We start from the raw sequence: 16558 nt of genomic DNA, 5'->3' as shown, positions 1-16558 counted from the left end.
ACAAACTTTATGTTATGTCAATGATCAGTTGGGAATTACAACAGTTTTTCTTGTAAGGATTGATAACTTCATAATCAGGACTAAATAAAATTTAGCTGTATTCTTGGGTCAGGTTATACTCTACTGTGAAAAGGTGAGACCTATGGAAGAGAGATTATACACAGTGAATGTTAGCACTCAAGTTGTATTTACATCAGAATTGCTGTGAGAGACACAGTGTAAGCTGGTATCTTTCCATGTCACCTACCTAAAACATGAAGTTGTGGTGGCTGAGTTTGTTCTGGGAGCGCTCTTAAATCAGATCCATGTATTGCTGTCTACTGTATTCCTTTGTGTTGGATGTACCTGTCTTATCATTCGTGTACTTCTCAGCTTTACTGTAGCAGTTTTGTGGTCACAACAGCAAAAAGGTGCTGATAGTTGCATCTTGGCAGAAGCAATTTTCTTATACTCCTGTTTACCTACTTTAAACTCAGAACCTCTTCCATTGTTGGCTTAAAATTACGTGGAAACTGTTTTAAGAAAGGATAGATTTTTCTTCAAAGTCATAGCACTGTGTGTAAATGTGTGCATGTATTTTTGTGTTTGAGGTGAGCCTCTAAGTGTTCCTTATCTTCAGGCAAAGAAACAGTTGCTATCCTTTTGTCTCTGTGGTTTTTGGCAAGCCCTGTCTGTTTTTTTAAATGTTCTGTAGCTTCCAAGTGCATTACTTCTTCCACATTCCTACCATCTGTGTCCTCAAGACCTGAAATCATCAACATTTTGTATTAAACTTGGTAGTTACCAACTCCTTTACTATTCATTCCCCTCCCTTTTTTTGCTCCTCTCCAATATTATACTGTGCCTTTCTCTGCACATGTTTCTCTTTCCGTTTTTTATGTATATAAACACCATTGATGAAAATTTGCTTCTCTTGAGAAAAGACAGGCAGAGAAGACAAGAGGAGTGGTTGCCCTCAAGGGGAGCAGTGTATGTGTATGGAGCTCTTCCATAGGGTGGATTACAGTCTGGTTCAGATCTTAGGGATCAGGGTCAGAGGAGAGGCGGGTGACATGGACATCACTGTGATGTGAGTTTGCTAGACCATCCGATCTAACTCAGCGCTGGTAAGGCCACACCTAGAGTACTTTGTCCAGTTCTGGGCCCCCCAGTAGAGAGAAATGGAGCTACTGGAGACTACAGTGAAGGGCCACTGACAGCATTAAGAGGAGCATCTCTCATATGAAGAAAGGCCTTTGAGAGCTGGGACTTAGCCTGGAGAAGAGAAGGATCAGGGGGAATCTTACCAATGTGTATAAATACCTGAAGGAAGGGTGTGACAGGACCAGAGGCAATGGGCACAAACCAAAAGAGAGGAGGTTCCGTATGAACATAAGGTAAAACTTTTTTTAGTGAGGGCACAGGTTGCCTAGAGAGGTTGTGAATTCTCCATCCTTGGAGATATTCAAAAGCCATCTGGACATGGTCTTGGGCAACTGGCTCTAGGTGACCCTGCTTGAGCAGGGGGCTTGGACAAGATGACCACCTCCAGAGGCCCCTTCTAACCTCAACTATTCTTTGATAGGGTGAGGAAGTAGATAAACTCTTCTTTAAATAACTTGGGGAACTCTGTATCACAGACCTGGTTCTTATGGGGATTTTAACCTCCCTGTTATCGCTAGAAGGGCAACACAATAGAATGCAAACAGGGAGATTTCTGGAGAGTGTCAGGGTACTTCTTGACTCTGGTAATGGAGTAGGCAACTGGGGGTGATGCACAGGTGTATCTGCTGTTCAGTAGCGTAGAATAGCTCGTTGGAGGTGTAATACTAAATGACCATGCTAGCAGTAGCTATAGTGACTGTGAAGTAGAGTTCAAGATCCTGAGGGGAGCGAAGAATAAGTAGTAGTAGACTGAACAAAGAAAATTTGGGACTGTTGCTGAATGGAGTCTGTGATCTAATGACTATGAACACATATACAGCTGACATAATGCCTTCTTTGCCTCCACTGTCACCAAAAAGATCTCCCAGGCCTCTGAGCTTTGTAAAAGCATTCAAAGAGGAGAACTGCCAGCAGTAGATAAGGACCAAGTCAAGATTACTTGCAAGGACTTGATCCGTAGAAATCCATGGGACGCAACAGACTACATCCAAGGGTGCTGAGAGAGCTGGGTAATGTCTTTGCAAGGCCTCTCTGTCATCTTTGAAAGGTCCTGGAGATCAGGGAAGGTCTCCAATGACTGGGGAATGGAAATGTTGCACCCATCTTCAAAAAAGGCCAAAAGAACCCTGGGGTCTTGGTAGGCAGCAAGTTAAATAAGAGCCAGCATTGCACCATGGCAGTAAAGAAGGCTGGCAGTATCCTGGGCTGGGTGAACAGGACCACAGCCAGCAGGTCAAGAGAAGTGATCATTGATACCCTTTCTTTCAAGAAAGACATTGACATATCGGAGCAAGTCCAGTGGAGGGCTACCAGGATGGTTAAGGGGCTGTAGCACAGGAGATCTGGATTTGTTCACACAGGGAAGAGGAGGCTGCGAGGGGATCTCATGGCAGTTCACAGCTAGCTAATGGGAGGTTGTAGAGAAGACAGAGCTCTTCTTGGAGGCATGCAGTAATAGCATTAGGGGCGATGGAAACAAGCTGAAACATGGGAAATTCTGATTTGATTATCAGGAAAAATATTTTCACAGCAAGAGTGGTTAAGCACTGGTAGAGGTTGTCCAGAGAGGCTGTGGAAGCTCTCTTCTTGGAGATACTCTGAGCTCAAATGGGCAAGGCCCTAAACAAGCTGCTCCAAGTGGAATGGCTTTGAAAACTTCATGACCTCTGGAGGTCATGCCCAACCCGCATAATTCTATCTATGATTCTGTAGGTGATATCTACTGCTTTTTCCTCAGACCTGTCAGAGAAAGCATTTAGATTGAAGTCATGATTTCTTCCCAAGAGCTCTGTCCTGGTTGGTGCTCATTTCTTTGTAATCTTCTGGGTTCTTTGTTGCATTATTTCCCTTTTTTTTCCAGGATTTGAAATCTACGTTCTGTATGTGTGAAAACCTGGAGAAGTACAAACACAGCATGTTAGCTGTTCAGTAGCGGGCTAGCTCTTTAGTGTGATTGAAGATGATCTGTTAGTTATCTTGTTTTCCTTTGTTATTGTATCTCATTTTTTGCCTGGCCTCTGATTTTTATCCCCATCTGAAGTGTATTATTATAGTTTAATAACACAGCCAGGTTAGTACTTTCAATATGGTTCTTTCTGGTCTTGGAGATTAATGAAAAGCTTGTGCTTTAAGCTGATAGGTTCCTGTCTCTTTTTTTTTTTCCCCTACACTGACATAATTTGCAAGGGTGTGCTTTGCCCTAGCATCATTTCTGTAAAGAATTTACAGAATTCTTAATTTCTTGAATCAAGCTTGAGCAGCTACTAATCTAATAATTTATTGAAGTCCAGTGTTTTTATTTTGCTCTTCACTGTGTGGCAGCTTGCATTCAAGATGTTTTTGTTTTGCTGTTCTCAACTTTCCTGTTGGGGCCCCTCACACAGGTTTTTTTTTTCAGGGCCTAGTAGTGCCACTGGTTTATCCCCATAGAGTTCCTTTTTCTGGATCTCCACACTCTGCTTTCCTGCCAGTTCTGAGGGAAATACGAATTATCTATCACACCTATAGGTACCTCCTGTGGACTCTTGAGCTCTGTCTTTTTGTGGCCGTTTCCCTTACCATGTGAGGTTTACCCAAAAGTTCAGAGGTAATCCAATACTGAGAAGTTCTATAGTAAGGCAGTCTAAGCTAGACATTGAAGCTTAATGGTGGCAGTGGGGCTTTAGTGTAGGAAAGCATACGCCGTTTTGCACTGGAAATAATGATGTGAGTTATTCCATTGCTAGTTTTTAAATCAGATTTGAAAAGAAGATATGGTCATGATTATGGACAGCTCAGCAGAAACATCTGTTCAGTCAACCTTTAAGCAACAACAACAGGGAGGCTGCACTAAAGAAAATACCCTTTCATTAAATAAATAGTATTAAAACATTCACCTTGAATAGTAAGCATGGCCAGTTCACTTTAGAAGCTGTGGAAAGAATCCAGAGAAGGGCGCCAAAATTTACATGAGCCATAAAAAAATTCTAAAGAAAAATTACTGGATTTGGGCTTTTTAATCTGCCAGAAGCAAATTAAATGTGAAGAGCGGCAACTTTAATAACAATCAAGTGTGGTATTTCATACAATAGGCAACTAACCCATGGAAGTCTTTTGCATACTAAGAGTTAGCATTGATTGCTGGCAGAGTTTAACTGATATAAATAGAAGATGGTGGATGCATATATATGAGTAGTAGCCACAGTTATATCAAATGGACTGAAATATTTATGGAAAATAAAAATCCCCTTTTTCAGTCTTATGCCAGCTAAGCTAAATAGAAATAGAAATCTTTTATTTGACAGCTTTCCTGGTAATTCGCTATTGTGTGATTTTTCACAAGCTTTATCTGCATGATCTGTTCCTTGCAATTATCAAGGTTTAGTTCAACCTCTGATTTTATCTGATATTGTTACCATATGGTACCACTCACATATTACTGACTGCTGAAAAATATAGTATCTTTGCTTAGCATTGAGTTGTGTAGCAGAAACACTTTCATCAGAAATGCAGCCATTGTTTAACAGAACTTACAGATTTTTTTGTGACAACTACAGCTGCTTTTCCTTTTCTTACCCAAGTGCATTCACACTCATTCTTTATTATAGGCTTGCCAACTGTTAGAGCATCCTTTTAGTTTGGTCCCATTTATCACAATCTCTTTGAATGGTAGTTGTATACGTGGAAAAATGACTTTTAGGTAGGTAATGGCATACTTGAACAGCCAGCAGTATTCTATAGGAAATGGAGACACTTGCTCAATTATTTTCATAGTAGAAGTACATGCAAGTTCACTTAAAAGTATTTTTCAGATGGATAGAAGTTAAGTTTTATAATTGCCAACTATTACTTGACAGGGAGAGCTCTAGCTGTGGAGAACTCTCTGACATAATTGGTTCCCAGATCATTAGCCAAAGTAATGAACAAGAGAATCATTGTTTTGCATTATTATATAGAATTTAGGCTTATATAAGTGCAAACAGATCTTGTTAGAGTTTCTGAAGCACGTGTCAGTCAGAAATTAAACAGTCCAGAGGCTGACAAGAGCACATAGAGTAATAAATTCTGTTCCCCTTTTTAGTGCCTTGTCCATTTTGCGATGGTCATGTTTTTTTCTAGAAAACATTGGTATGGACAAAGCATATGACCTTATAATACTACTCTCTGCAGCCATTCTGTATTTCCCAATGATAATTTCTGGCTCTTGGGCTTAATGAGAAGTCTGTTCTACAGGGATGCCACACACAGCCTCAAGAACAGAAAGTATCTAACTTGGCTTTTAATATGCCTCAAGCTATCAGCTGCTAGCAAAGGAGTTGTTGATGAGTGAGTAAGGCTCCTCCAGCCATCATGAAGCATAATTGTGGTGGCTGATATGTGGGTTTGTGTTTGAGAAGGATGGTTCCAGAAACCGAGAGAGTGTGTCCGCAATACAAGCAGAACCAGAAGACAGTGCAATGCTCCACGCTATGACATCCATTTAAGATATTTTGGAACTAATTGCAATCTAAGGTTTAAATTGCATGCAGCCAAAGCTAAGCCATTATCTTATGAAATTGCAGTGTTTCTGAAGGTCATTCTGTCCAAATGAGTGGTTGTCTCAGATATGAATCATGAGCTGTGGTCAGTTACACTAGATTGCACAGAGTCACTCCACTGGAAGGGCATTAAGAGGCTAGAGGCCTTGAAGACAGAATGCAAGGACTGACTTAAGCACCTTTGTCAACTGGGCAGAAGAGAAATGCATGCAAGAGCGCTTTTACTTTTCTTTTTAATGATGATGTAATAGATGGCAAGTTGATATATCGTCCTTTGGCTTTGTAAACTGTGAAACACTCTGTTACTAATTTATTTTTAAACTTCTTTAGCTTCTTTTATATCTTGACATAGAAAATACGCAAAGAAAGGACAATTTATCTAGTCTCCTCTACACTAAGACAGAATCAACAATGTCTGTTCTTCTTGATATTGTCTAAAAGGTTTTTTGGCTGTTCAGTGATGGAGAAGTCACAGTCTCTCCAAATAAGTCTAGTGCTTCATTGTTTTCACTGTTAGAAAGTTATCTCCTCAGTGTCTAATCTGAATCTGTCTGGCTGCAATTCTGACTATTATTCTTTGTTCAGTTGAGCATCTACGTAGAGAACATGGAGGTTACTGTGTTCATTTCACAATAGCCTTCCAACATGAAGGTGCTAACCTATTCCCCATCTTCCTGTTTCTTTTTCTTGAGAAGCAGCCCTTACTAATGCAGTCTTTGTAGATCTAGGACCTTAAATCTGTGCTCAGCCTCATTTCTCTCCTTTGGACTTTGTACCAGTTCTGAGTTGCAACAATCAAAATTGAACATATTGCTCCAGCTCAAGTGATAAGTAACACCAGGGAGAGCAGAACTGATTTCTGTGTTTGTACACAGTACTCCCATTTATAACTTCCAGCGTTGTGCTCACCTTCTTTGCAATTTTATAGCAAGGTTGACTTACTCAGTTTGTGATCAGGCTGTGTGCTCATAAGCCACAGATACTTTTCTACAGAAGCATTGCATAGCCACTTAGTTTCTTCATTTTGTATTTCTCTAGTTATGAGTTACTACAAGAGTCTGAAACTTTGCATTTGCCACTATTGCAATGGCCTACTTATCCCTATTGTTTCCAAAGTAATTCTCAAATCCATCAAGAGAATTCTGAATTTCAGTTGTAGATTTCAGTGTACTCAGTCCCTCTCTGACCGATGTTATTTGCAAATTCCTTCCATTTTTTTATCATGCCCCTGAAATACAGCCTCCTAGTTGATAATAAATAAACAATAGTTCTCTAAGTAAAGAATTCTGAGTAGTTCTGTAGACACCTGATTACAATTTATAGATCCTAGCTTTGCTTAAGAAAATGTCATGTGACACAGCATTGTTAAAATCAAGATATAAAACTTATGCTGTTTCTCTTCTATCACAAGGCCTTTTATGCTGTCAGAAGGAAAACAGACTGACTTGACATGACCTATTCTTGACAAATCCATGTTGGCTGTTGCTCAGCTCCCTGTTAACTTCCAGGCAGTTGTGTATAGCGTGATATCTTGTGCTTTAATCATTGCACATATTCTTCAGAGCTTGAAGACAGGGGTAGCAAGCAAGATACTTAAACATAGGTTTCTTGTGTCAATTGAGATGCACTGCGGTATGTAGTCTAGTACCCAGCTTCTTCTTCAAAAGGTTATAGGTCCCCTATAGGTTCTGGGCTGTATTTGCCTAGAATGTGTCCATATGAATATCTTACGACACCCTAGGGCATCTCAAAAAAGGATTGGTTGTCTGTGTGTAGGCCATAGAGTTCTTCTGAAGCTGGCTTAGTCTGTAAGTCCTTAGCTGTGCGCATCCCCTTCTTTAGGCACAGGTGATACATATGTGCTGTATACATACAGCTAGCACGTATTATTTTGCAGTTGTCTTCTTCACTGCTCTGAAATCCGTCTTTTAACAGTTCTGAAATAGATTCATAACTGGGCGTTTAACAGGCTATTCTATCAAGCCCAGATTATTTGAATGCATTTAAATAATATTTATTCAGCTCCTTGCTTGTTCAAGGGTGTGATCTTACCCTTTTGCCTTTCGTTGCTGGTATTAATTGTATTAAGCACCTCAATGCAGCAGATTTGCGGTGAAGATGGATGCAAAAAGGCAGTATGAACATTAGCTTTGTCTCCATATCCCTCTATTTTTTCCCCTTTGTTGCACAGCAAACTAACTTTTTCTTTTATCATCTTCTTGCTCCTAATGTACTTACGGAATTATTTCTTCTGGAGTTTGATGTGTCCCTTGCCAACTGTGTCTAATTTTGGCCCATTATACCATGTTCTGCTGTGGTATTCTTGCTTAGTAAGTTGACCTGATTTCCATTCCCTGCGTGCTGTGAGATCAACAGTGAGGTCCTAACTAAGACAATGTGGTCTCATTGTACAATCCCCATTATTCCTTTGCAGGAGGCTTTGCATTCCATGTGGTCAGTATTGTTTGTTTAAAGAACTGTGAGGTTTCTTTTAACTCCTTTTTCACTAGCACCATGTTACTGGGGGTTCTCCCAGTTCTGCATTTATGAAAGTATGCCTACTTGAAACACATTTTTTTTTATTCTGTTGTCATTTCTTCTTTCTTTTTTTCTCAAACAAGCTTTAGTCTTTTATATTACTATCAGTCATAAGAATTATCAGATCTCCATGTTGCCAATTAAGTCAAAATGTTGATTGTCAACTAAATCTTCCAAGTCCTCCTACGTACCATTTGTAGTTCTTGCATTAGTGTTCAACCATCAAAGACTGAGATAAATGTACCACTGTCACCACATTGGCCCCTTCTTTAACCCCTCCTTTTATAAATAAACTTCTTTTGGCAGTGGTCCACAGAACAGTATTTGATTTGATTTGATTTGCCCATACTATTGGGCCATGTATATAAATACAGCATTCAAATTTTGGAGAAATTAGCGAGTCTGACCTTATAGCATGTTCCTTTCCTCTGTGAGGGCTGTTTTCCATCTTTGCTTACCTATTGCCGTATCTGTAAACCTTCTTGGGGCATCACCCCATGGGTGAAGATGCCAAAGCCATTCTGCCTGCAGAACCTATTAAACCATGACTTCATTACCAGTATATGTCTGTCACTGCTGATAAAAACATCAACAGATCCCTAGGTTCCATGATGAGTCCTACAGCCTCCTTGTCACTTCTGATCCACTCAGTCTCATTTCTGGCTATATTCTTAGAGTGAAGGTAGATGGACATCAAAGTTTAATAACCAGCGAAAGGGGTAGATTTTGCAGGCATCATACCTACCAAGACCTTCATGAGGTTCATCAGATGGTCTCTGTTGTTCTCATTCCCCTTCATTCTCCCCTTGGACTCCCCTTTGGAGATGATGAATCTCTTGGACACTGGGAACACTGGCTTTTCTTAATCTATGCTTGGGATTGGTTCTTCTCTTTTTCCAGAACAGGTTCTAATTTTGGGATTACCTGTCTCTGTATATAAAGATCATATGAAGGTATGGAGAGAGCTTTTTATTCTCTGATGGTGTGCTTGGGTGCGTTGTGCTGTTATATCTGAATTTCAAACTTGCCAAACAGTTGCACATGTAAACTAGTTACTGGTGCTTGAGACAGCCTATTTAAAATTTACATGTGACCATTTTAAACATGCAGTTTCTAGAGAAATAGGAATGTAGTCTTTGGTGTCCAGTGCAGCAGATGTGGGTTTATAGTCTGTTGTGTCAGTGCTCAGAAGCGTGTTTGTGACTGCTTATACCTGGAACATTTTGTCCAAATGTATCCGCAGAGCTTGTATCTAGTTCTGTCTGTGTGACAAAGGGTGTCTTTTTTATGTTTTCAGTAGTTAATGACAAGTTGGATGGCCTTTAGAAATGCATTGCCTTGTCTTTTATGTTGTGCTTTATAAGCATTAACAGGAATTAATTTGGTCAGTGCTTTTCTTGCTACACTTCTCTGCTGTTGCAGTGTGTTACCTCTTTGTAGCTTTCCTGTATCCAGTTTCTGAGCTGTTTTATATAGAGGAGGATAGGACTCACCTCCAAACGAAGACATCTAAATTTGTATGTCTGCAAGTGTGCTAAGTGTCTAAACTCCCATTACAGACGACGCAGATTGAGTCAATACATGAACAAAGAGCCTGAAGAGCTATTTGTCTCACTGTAAAGTAGATGCCGACTTGCTGGTCAGCTAAATAGTCCTCTAGGCTCCATTGACTGCATCAGCTAGACCTCCATTGACTGTAATAGGAAACCTAGGCCACATCTAGACATTTACATTAGTTATTCTAATCTTAAGCTGAATTCTAGCCAGGAATGCCACCACCCTCCATTACTTTTTAAGTTACATTTGTATAGAGCTGTAGGGTCTAGGCTTGTATGCGTTTGGCACTAGCACTATAGAAATCATTAATAGCAAATATTAATCTTTGTCATCAAATGATAGTTTGTAAAGCATGAGTTTGAATATTATTTTTGTTATGATTGCTAGCAGTCACCCCTTCTATTCACCCCCTCAAAGAATGCCAAAAGCACTTTAAGTAGTGACCTGAAGCCACTGATCACAGATGGCAAGTGTCCAGTTTTGGTGGTGTACACAGATATTTGATAGTATCACCTGGGGCCTTGCTTGTGAATTGGTGGTGTGGTTTATCCCCAGCCAGCAACTAAGCCCCACACAGCCACTCGCTCACTCGTCCCCGGTGGGATGGGGGAGAGAATCGGAAGAGTAAAAGTGAGAAGACTCGTGGGTTGAGGTAAAGACAGTTTAACAGGGAAAGTAAAAGCCGCGCACACAAGCAAAGCAAAGCAAGGAATTCATTCACTCCTTCCCATGGGCAGGCAGGTGTTCAGCCATCTCCAGGAAAGCAGGGCTCCATCACACATAACGGTGACTTGGGAAGACAAATGCCATCGCTCTGAACGTCACCCCCTTCCTTCTTCTTCCCCAGCTTTATATGCTGAGCATGACGTCATATGGTATGGAATATCCCTTTGGCCAGTTGGGGTCAGTTGTCCCAGCTGTGTCCCCTCTCAACTTCTTGTGCACCCCCAGCCTACTCGCTGGTGGGGTGGTGTGAGAAGCGGAAAAGGCTTTGACTCTGTATAAGCACTGCTCAGCAATAACGAAAACATCCCTGTGTTATCGTTAACACTGTGTTCAGCACAAATCTAAAACATAGCCCCGTACTAGCTACTATGGAGAAAATTAACTGTATCCCAGCCAAAACCAGCACCATTGGGCCAAACTTATTTTTGCGCTTTCTATCTTCCATTCCACATGCTGCTTCCAAGCCTTGAAGAAGTCTCAGGCCTAAGGTCAGTGTTTTCTGTTAAGATAGTTGATAGCTATAAATAGTTATTGCTTGCATCTGTATTTGGGTGGCTAAAGTAATATAAGTAGGTAGCCTATTTTAAAAAGTAGGGACTTTAAAAGAGAAGGCAGTTCACTCCTGTTACAACATGAATGACCAAGCTTGGTGTTAAGCACTGTGAGATCTGTTTTTTGCTGACAAAGACACTGTGGCATGAAGGAACAATTAATGCATCAGACTTCGTGATCACCAGTAGGAAGTGGTTGAAATTTATAGGATCATCAAATGTGAATTTGGACACAGTTGGCCTACCCAATATAATAGATGTGCAAGAAAAGCACAAAAATTAGTCACCAAAGTGTGTGTACCAAAGTACTCACCTAGTTTACTATAGTCTGCATTCAGAGAATGTCCAGTTGGTAGAAGCTCATGCATGTGGAGACATGCATTGTGTTGTGGCAATCTCTTCTAAAGTTTACTATCACCTTTTACTAGATTTGATAGCAATTTTTAATCCTTTGGGGATTTTGTGGAGCAAGAGAGCATCTGGTATGCTACAAACATATCTAATGATGTTTTCTTTGGATTTAGGTTGCAAGGGGGTGTTTCATGCTGACTAGCTTAGGTAGCAAATGTAGAGGCCCTAATTAGGAGTCTGATCTTCTTTATGCTTCCTTTACTGTTACTGGAAACAGAGGAGCTCTTCCAGAGTGATGATCCAGAGTGCCTAAATTAAGTGTTTATTTCTGCATCCTTGGCTCAATTTCTGTTTCTTGGAGAGAGTTCCCCTTAGTATTAGAGATTTTGGGGGGAAAAGACAGATACTGGTCTTCCCTGTCACCTGTGAACTTTTGCTCTACGATCGTCAAGAGTAAAATAAGCTAAGCCCAGCATGTTGTCTAGCCAGCTCTCCAAAGTGTTTGCCTTCAGAAAGTCAGTCACCAAGGTTGCCACATCTTCAGATGCTACATTTGCACTGTACATTCATCACGGGTCAGTTTGATGCTGGTGCCCGATACTGGAGAATCACATTTGTTCCGTGTTACAAAATGGCAGTGGTGTCTCTCCACATATATAAATAAAATGTAATTTTTCCTGTGTGTGATATAAATGCTGCTAAATTTTTCATTTTTAATATCTTGGAGGCTTTAATGCAAACATGTCAAAATGTGTTTTCTCATACCCTCCATCTTTTGCACATAATTCCTTCACATACCTTTGGGAAAGTCTATGAATTGTAGGACTGTTCTTCCCCCAAGATAAAATATAAAATCACAGAAGAGGGCTAGTAGCAGCTTGTAGAAAGTGTATAATTACTTGAGTGGTACTGAACACTTAATTTGGCTGAATCTTCACTTCTCTTGCTGATTTTTCATTTGTTTTTGTATTGTGAGGTATTATGGTCAAATGGCGTGATGTTCACACATAAGCTTTCATTTAAGAAATACATTATACTACGCAGGAACTATATATAATGGATAATTAGTAGTTTTATAAATACCTTAGGAAAATTTTGAATCATTTGAAAGAGAGACAGAAGTAATAGATTTGCTAATTCCTTGTCTTCGAACATTATAGCCAAGATTAGATAACCTGCCAGTACACACCTATGCAGTACTTGCTGTATCCCTGCTAAACCACCAGTGTTCATCTTCAGGTTGAGCTAGAAAAATAATCCCTGCCTTATTGTCAGAAGAGAATTTTCAGTGGAACTTAGAGGAAAATAATTGAAGTAGTTGTTCATAGAAAGATTACTCAGTTCCTTTTGATAAGAGTGTTTGACATTTGCTTTGTAATGCAAACAGATGTTGGGTTTTAGCAGATACATTTTGGGGTTGGGTGCTTTTTTGTTTGCTTTCAATAAAAAGAGGAACTTTTAAAAGCCATTGTGAATTCTGCACAGAAGTATTAATTAGAAAACATAATTCTACCATTGTGCTTAATCAGAAAAACAGAAATTTAAAGCTCAACAGAATAAAACATAAACTTTCCAAGAAATGTTTGTTGTTCCAGCTCATTAACACACTGTCGCTGTTGGACAGCGTTTTTTAAATACCATAAAAATTAATAGTGTATTTAAGAACTGCTTTATTGGCATGTTTCTTCAAATTCTAATTTAGACCTAGTGTTTAATTGTGCTGTCTCTATCATCAGAGCCTAGAGAAGTAAATACACCCTTTGGCTTCAAAATTTTCAGTTTCCACTTTAACTTTTTGACTTAGGTGAAAATGCATGCTCTGGGTGAGGTAAGAAAAGAAGAGTTCCGTTGAGGTTGTTAGCTGATATTGTACGAGGAAGACCTCTTAGTCCTTCCAAGTTTAACAGAGCAGAAAAAATGTCAGCCTAATTTCACATGACTAGGGTATTGAGAAAAGGACTAAAACATCTTTGTTAGTGTTGTTGTTGCTGATAGACTCTTTCAAAACAACTAGATGTAAAATTGCTTGTTTTGTGTCTGTTCTAACTTGTTCAAACGTTTTTTCCCTGTGTAGAAATCTTTAAATGAATCAAAAATAGCTAAATGATTGAACTTCTTGTTAGTTTAGTTTGGGTTGTTTTCCTCATTTGGTAGTGGATCTGCTTTCTACTTAGTACTTTTTCTTCTTGAACATAACATTTTGAAAATTTCTGTCTCATTCACTTTAGGTCTTTGACCACTATGAGTTCCTTTAGTTTTTTTGTCCTCATCCTTTTCTCTTTGAACTTTAACAGACTGAATAAATTCTTCCTATTCCATTCCCAGCACAGGTTTTCTTTGATCTCAAATTTCTGAGCAAGTTTGGTGAAGTCACTGGGGCTGGCCAACTCTTTATTTCCTGCATTTTTTCCATTGCTATCTGTTACTCTAAATTATGTGTACCAAGTCTAGATAATGATGACTACTTTCATGCATCCCTCCACAGTATTTTAGCCTGAAATGATTCTTTCATATTACGTTAAAATAGATCACTGGAAGCTTCTCCTCTAATTAATTAGTGTGTTTCCACCTTCTGTATTATTATATGCTCGTCTGTCTAGATTTCAGCTGTTGCAGCTACTTACATCTTCCATGAGTTGTGTGGTCCCATGAACACAGGTCTCAGGAAAGGCCGTCCTCTGCCAGTTCATCAAAGGCAATGACTATCATGAAGTCAGCGGTGACTTCTTGAGTTTGTTCTTCTTACTTTTCTTAACCTAAGCATCTTTAACATCATATTTTCGATCTTGTGAACATAGTTCCCTAATACTTGTAAGCTGTTACAGTTAATATCTAAAGTGGTCAGTGCAGCATGCATCTGTTTTCCAGTGCAGTCCACAAATGATCTGTTGTTCCATTGCTAGTTGACCTATACTAATTTTTCTTCTTAGGTAACCCACTGCAATCTTCTCATTCTCCCTTTCTTCTATTCTTCTTCTGTTTTTTTTTTTTTTCCCCCCTCCTTTTTTCTTCCACAGGTACTTACTACTTGGCATTTTTTCTGCTCCACAAGAACTAATGAAGCTCACCTATGACCTTGCTAACAAGAACTAATGAAGCTTACCTATGACCTTGCTAACATTTGCTTTCTGTTCTGAAATTCTAGCCTGTGCTTTTCTCTCAGGTGGACTAGTTCACATTTGAATTTGGTTGAACCTCTTTCTAGCATTTAGTTTGGGGTTTGCAGTTTCTTTTTCACACCTTATAAGAAATTATGCACCCAAAAACTTGGCACTTTTTTCCCAAGTGTGTTAGCCAATAAAATAAAAGATGCAGTAACTCTTCCTACAAAGCTTGCTTTTCTCATGTCCTTAGAACAACAGGGTTACAATGAAGCTAATACTGTTTTTCTTGTATTCACATGGTAATATAACTTGGCAGTCTTCATAATGCTCTTGATTTATGCAACCTAGTGAAATAGCTCAATCACACTTGGCTACAGTTTCATATTATGTTTAATGCAATCTGAAAGTGGATTGCTACTGAGAAGTGGCATTCTCTTTCCACCTCTTGTGGTACATTCCAACTTTGCATGAGATCTTATGATCCTAATGACCTTAGGATAAGTTGAATCATCTTGCTGATTTAACAGAAAATTATTGTCCGCAAATTATTACCTTCCTATGAGATTTGTTGATCTGGCTAGTGATACGGCTACACTGTTTGCCATCAGCTGAGCAATGGAGTTTCAGGAGGACCATGCCTTTAAGAAGCAGCCTGCAGTTAAATGAGATTAAATATGATAATAACAATTTCACATCTGTATTACTCTTTCCTGCAAAACACTGTCAGGCTTAGGGATAAAGTCTTGAATTTACTGAAGTTTGGAGTAAAACCTATGTTGACATGAGTGCATGTTACTATTTCATCTCCTTTTATGTTGAAACTGAAGGTAGCTTCAGCACCTTTCTTTGAGGAACAAAGAATTGTTTATTTAGTAACTTGTGATTCTTTTCTTTGTAACTTCTCATCTTACCTTTTTAGGGAATTCTGTAAGTGCTGTTTTCGACCATATACTGGTTTGTTTGTTCAGGTGCAAGAGGCACTGGTATCTAAAAATCTCACTCTAATATATTCTGGAATTTAAATATTTCAGGAGAAGTTCATTTGTGCAGAAAGAAGATAATGTGTCATACCAGTTTGATTTATACAATAAGTACATGTTCTTTATGGCCTTTCTCTTGCCTCACTGATTTTATTTTCTTGCTGCTTGGGCTGCATGTTTCACTGTTTCTTTACAGTTTTTCTCCAGTTTCAGCATTAGTCATAGCCTATCTGTAATTAATATGCATGTGTTCCACAACCCACATCATGAGAAGCATAGAAGCATTATATATCCACCTTACTTGAATGCAAATCCTATGACTTGTTGGCAAAACAATACTGTAGAGCAGGAAATCACAGGCAGCAGTAGTGTAGGTTCATATCCTGCTGAGGGCCCCTGGTACCATGCACATACTGTTTTCTTGCTGTAATCACATGCCTTTAGCATTGCCTGTTTTTCAGAGTCCATGCTTATCACTCTATTTCTTTTTACTACTTCACATCTTTCTGGTTTACTCCTACGAGATTATTGTGGGACAGGATGTCAGCTAGGCAATGAGTAAATTAGCAAAGACTGTTCTTAAAGTAGGGCCAGTATTATCAGTGGAATATAGAGCTCAGCGAGGGAGATACAGCTAAATATCGTTTAATGTTTCAGAGACTTCTGCTTCTTTTTGGCGTCAGTTTGAAACAAGCACTGAGAATTAGAGGATATTACACAGCTAAAACGTGTTAATATGCTGAAAAATGTGCTGTTTTTTACTGCTAGAGCACAAATGGTGTTGTCAAACATTTATCTCTTAGTTACCTTAAAGGATGTAAAATAGTGAGAATGTTTGTTCTAGCAGCATTACCTCTTCTGCTGTTTCCTCTCTTTCTCTCTTTTATTTACGAGTTTGTTTTTATTGTCTGTTTATTATGCTGAAGGTGATGCCCACTGGAAATTTGTTTTATATAATTACTTTTTTCAGTTATTAGAATTCCTTCCATAGTCAGAGATGTCCTCACAACCTGAAAATAAGCATTAAGTTTTATGGTAAAAGAAAGCTCAATAGTTGGATTGCTTTTAAATGTTATTGTAGAAAATTTTGC

The 16558-nt window shown here is 39.1% G+C and overlaps 1 protein-coding gene across 6 annotated transcripts in view; it reads left to right on the top strand.

Annotated features, from left to right (window-relative positions):
- ASXL3 (ASXL transcriptional regulator 3) overlaps nt 1-16558 on the top strand; it is a 131371-nt gene that overhangs the window by 95156 nt on the left and 19657 nt on the right. The window lies entirely within an intron of this gene.

Source organism: Ciconia boyciana, chromosome 2, assembly GCF_034638445.1.
Source record: "Ciconia boyciana chromosome 2, ASM3463844v1, whole genome shotgun sequence".
Classification (NCBI taxonomy): domain Eukaryota; kingdom Metazoa; phylum Chordata; class Aves; order Ciconiiformes; family Ciconiidae; genus Ciconia; species Ciconia boyciana.
This window is presented reverse-complemented; position numbering and strand designations above follow the sequence as displayed.